The 4,737-nt window shown below is 42.1% G+C and overlaps 1 pseudogene; it reads left to right on the forward strand.

The window, feature by feature from the left end:
* Positions 1 to 4,542: 4,542 nt before the first annotated feature.
* Positions 4,543 to 4,737, forward strand: part of LOC107473506 (uncharacterized) — a 12,391-nt pseudogene continuing 12,196 nt past the window's right edge.

Below are 4,737 nucleotides of genomic sequence, written 5' to 3' on the forward strand. Positions count from 1 at the left end.
ATGTGTATCCGCTCTATTCACTCAAGTGTTTAAGGGTCAATTCACTCAATTCTCTTCTAATCAAGCTTTCCAAAATTTGATTTTTTTCTAACAATCAACATTTATTCAATGCATGCATACATTCATCATGAGGTCTTTCATTTAGGTTGTAATGGGGTTAGGGTCAAGGTAGGATCATTTATGGTTAAGTGTACTAGGATTTGAATCTTTGATTAGCATAGACTTCCCCACCTAACTATATAATGACCTATACAAGCTCAAACTATTCTAACTACCCATTCTTCACTTTTTCTTACACATTCATGCATCCTTATTTGATTCATAACACCTATGCATTGATTTCTTTTTATTGACTTCACTTTGGGGCATTTTGTCCCCTCTTTATTATTTTTCCTTCTTTTTCCATATACAATTTTTTCTTTTCTCTTCTTTTGTTTTTCTCATTTTCACTTTTATTTCTCTTTTTTTTTCTTTTCATTTCTTTTTCTTTTGTCAAACTATATACAAGAACATCAATGCATAAGGTCTATTCATTTAATCAATACATGAGTATGTACCCAATTCCTAAACATGAAAGTGTACTACCCCTTTTATCCCATCCAATGTTCCCAAGCCTCACCAACTTTGAATAATAAACACTCTCACTAGCCTAGGCTAATCAAAGATCCAAACAAGGACTTTTATTGATTTTTTTCCGCCTTGGGCTTGTAATGTGCTAAATTGAGAATAAGTTGGTTAAGCATAGGCTCAAAATTGGCTAACAATGGAGAATAAAAGGTTGGCTATTTGGGTAAGTGGCTAAGGAAGTAATGGCCTCAATCATACAAATGCATAAATACAAGAAATAAATGGACATATAGAATCAAGCAAATCAAGGATTACAATCATAGAAAGAGAGCAATTTCACACAAGAATGGAAAATAAGTGGTTATAAAATGTAACCACATCAATAGGCTCAAGTCTCACAAGCTTGTGTTCTCAATTCAATACATGATTCACAAAGTATGAAATTCAAGCAAGTTCCATTAGGAATTTTCTTTCAATCAATTGGGTTGATGCCCTATATTTAAACTTCTTGGAAAGTTTCAATATTTGACTAAGCATTGTTGTGATTGAAAAATTCAAAAATTTTCTTAGTTCACCCTTTCCTTTTTCACTTGAAACAAATTTCTTATGCAAAAAGGGTGACTAAGTGTTTGTAAGTCAAAGTATGATTTCTAATCACAACCACTAATTAAAAAGAAAGATTATGCAAAAATGTATAAAGAAAAATTCAACTAAAAGTACGGAATCTATCATCTAAAACATCTAAGGATATCCATAAGCATCAAAGTATCTAAAATCCAAAATAAATCCAAAATAAGTAGTAAAAGTATCCAAAGCAAACTAGAAATGCATCAAAATATATACAAAGATGTGCAAAATAAGATAACTAGGCCGAAAAGTTCACCAGTTCCCAAATAATGCTACCGGTGCCCTCCCCACACTTAAAACCAAGCATCGTCCTCGATGCTAAACCGGAGGATCAGTGGGAGGTACAACGATAGGCTCTGGCTCGGGCTGTGGGAGAGCGAGCCGCCGGCAGTGGTAACGGGGTGGCGGCGGAGGGATTGGTCACGGTGAGAGGGGTGAGAGGAGAGGGAGAGAGAGAGGACGGATGGTGGTGAAAGGGGAAGAGGAATGATGACCGAAGGTGGTGACGGAGGTAGGGTGTACGGCGGCGGCCAGTGCTGCTGCTGCGACGGCGGTTGGGGAAGAGAGGAGGAAGAAGAAGATGGAGGTTGGGGGAAAAAGGGTTGCGCGACTGCGCAGTGTGCTACGCGTGCTAGGGTTATCCCTTATTTTGAATCGACGCGCGCGCGCCACTTGCGCGTCCGCGTCCCTTGATGAAACTTGGGACCTACGCGTGCGCGTACAACGCGCCTGAGCGTGGATGAGCAAAGTAGGAAGGGACGCGTGCGCGTACAGTGCGCGCACGCGTGCAAGGAGTTGAGCTAGGGGCTCAGAGTTGGCCCAACTCAGGCCTAACTCTCTGGAGAATGGCCTGGAAGTCGCGCAATCAGATCGGCGCGCATGCGGCATGTACGCGTCCGCGCGCAGTGAGAAAAATTGGAGGTCTACGCGTGAGCGTGCAGTGCGCTATAGCGTGGGTGGCAGAATAGGTATGGGTGCGTGTGCGTAGAGTGCGCGCATGCGTACATTATATTGGGCCTGCGGCTTAGAATGGGCTTGAGGCACGCCCAACTCTCGGGTCCGTGGCCTAGATTGGTAGCAGCACGCAGGGGACGCGTGCGCGGCAGGTGCGCGTCCGCGTACATTGTCGATTTGTGATGAGGCGCGCTGGCGCAATGCGTGCGCTCGCGCAGATCGAGTTGGGCCTGGGGCCTAAAACTAGCCCAGAAATGGCTCAACTCTCTGGGGTTTGGCTCAATCAATTGCAGCAGCAATCGGCGCGGGCGCGGCAGGTGCGCGTCCGCGTGGATCATGTTGGGCTAAAGGCATAATGTTTGCCCAAAGGAGGCCCAACTCTCGGGAGTGTGGCTCATGGTGCATCCACACAGGGACGCGTGCGCGTACATGGTGCGCGCGCGTCCACCCCCTTTTTTTTCTTTCTCTTTCTTATTTTTTTTTTCATGTCAGAAAACAAATTGCTGGATGCTCCCCTTAGGCTTCACAACTCTTATTCACTCAACCATCATACAATTCATAAAAAATGCAATTTTGGTATTATTCATCTACTACTAAACACAACATGCATGTGACTAAGCTACAATTAAGTTGTACAAACAATTTTGTATGAAACATCTACCTACAATGGTGGTCCTTGCTAGGGTGGCTTATGCTTAAACTCTTCTTCGAATCCCCACCAGTGCTTGCACTTCCAATAACCTCCGGGATCCCAATTTAAACGTACAAGGCCTTCAAGGGGGCCTAAGCAAGTAACAAGGCCCCTAAGTTGATAGTGGTCTATGTATGTTCCGGGGTCCCATACTTTATTTGTTAACTCCTTTTCTTCTTGATCTTCATGCTTCCAATAGGGTAACAAACTTATTGAATTCTCCTTGTAACTCATACTCATCATCCTAGTCCCATTGAATTTGACTTCACTCCACCTTTGAGACTCAAAGTTTGATATTCTTTCCTTTATGCACCTTGATTCAAATTGTCCACCGACATCTAATCCGTTCTTACTCTCTAGCCCACAAAGAGCTCTAAGTTGGCCGTCCGTTTCTAACAATGCATATTGATATGGGCCAAGAAAATTAAAGGATGAGATGATTACCCACTCAATTTGTGATTGGGACGGCGACTTAGCAAGGAAGATATCCAATGGTCTTGACATTGTAGGTTCCACTTCCTTTGGCTCCTCCATGATGGTTTCCATCTTTTGATAGCTTTCTTTAAATTTTTCTTGTTTGCTAACTTCCTTCAAACCTTTATCATTGATAAAGTTATGTGTTGGAGGTTGCGCACCCTCCTCAACATAGATTTCACATTCGATGGAGGAAGCTTCAACAAGATCACCATTGTCACTTGATGTAGAGTTATTTTCGTTGATGGAACTTCCTTCTTGTTCAACCTCCTCTAGGTCTTCCTCCACTTCTTGAGACTCTAAAGTCTCTCTCATACCTCCCTCTTTGGTTGCTTTCTCACAATCATCCGTGAACTCATTTCGCTTGTGATATGAATCCCAAGAATCTATCTTTTGACGGATGGTTGCTTGAAGTCGATCCATTTCTTCCTTGAAACAATCCCTTAATTCTTGTTCCGCTTTACTAACATAAGTAGGATCGTATTGCTCTTGGATTAATGGACATTGATATTCTTCCATGGAGGTTTGTGGCGGAGAGGGGAATTCATGATATGGTTGGAAAGAGGATTCATCAAAGCTTTGAGGTGGGAAGTTGTTTTGGTTATTGGTAGATGGTGGAATTATACGGGACGTAAATTCTTGGAGGGTAGAGGTGAAACTAGTGAAGGCGGTTTGGAGTTCTTCTTGCTCTTGAAGAATGATACCAAGTGCATCATTTATGGGGACTTGGGTTGGAGGGTAAAAATGTTGAAGTGGAGGTGATTCAAGGGTTGCTTGTTCATAATCGTCGCAAGGGTATGCGTAGGAGGAATATAGATTTGGATCATATGTAGGCAATTGGTGGAAGTAAGATGTGGGTTGAGAATAAGGTGCATAGAATGGTGGTGGTTGAAAGGTATAACCATGATAAGAATCATCATGTTCATAGGAATGATATGCATTATAGGAAGGATTACTATCATAGTAACTTGAAGGGGAAGGTTGCCATGGTGATTGCTCATATGGATATGGCTCCCTTCCTGAGAATTCGTCTATCCCATAATGTGAGCCATCATTCAAGTTTTCATCGCCTACAAAGTAGTCATAGTCATATCCAAAACCACAAGGACGAGAATTCATAGTGGCAAATAGAAACAAAACCAATAGAGATCTTAAAACTAACAAAAACTAACTAACAAACAAAAGACAAACATATTCACAATATTCACATATTTACATTAACCAAAAACATGGCACTCATGCGCATTCCCCGGCAACGGCGCCATTTTGACGAATGAATTTTTTGCCGGTATAGAAATTATCAAGTAATCAATCGTAGTATAGTCTAAACCGACGCAAAATCCATCATCAAACAAATCTACAATCTATAACCGAGAGTATGAGTCCCGAGTCGTTCTTCCCTAGGAATGCTACAAGGATGCATG

The sequence above is a fragment of the Arachis duranensis genome, chromosome 2 (assembly GCF_000817695.3).
Source record: "Arachis duranensis cultivar V14167 chromosome 2, aradu.V14167.gnm2.J7QH, whole genome shotgun sequence".
In the NCBI taxonomy this organism is placed as follows: domain Eukaryota; kingdom Viridiplantae; phylum Streptophyta; class Magnoliopsida; order Fabales; family Fabaceae; genus Arachis; species Arachis duranensis.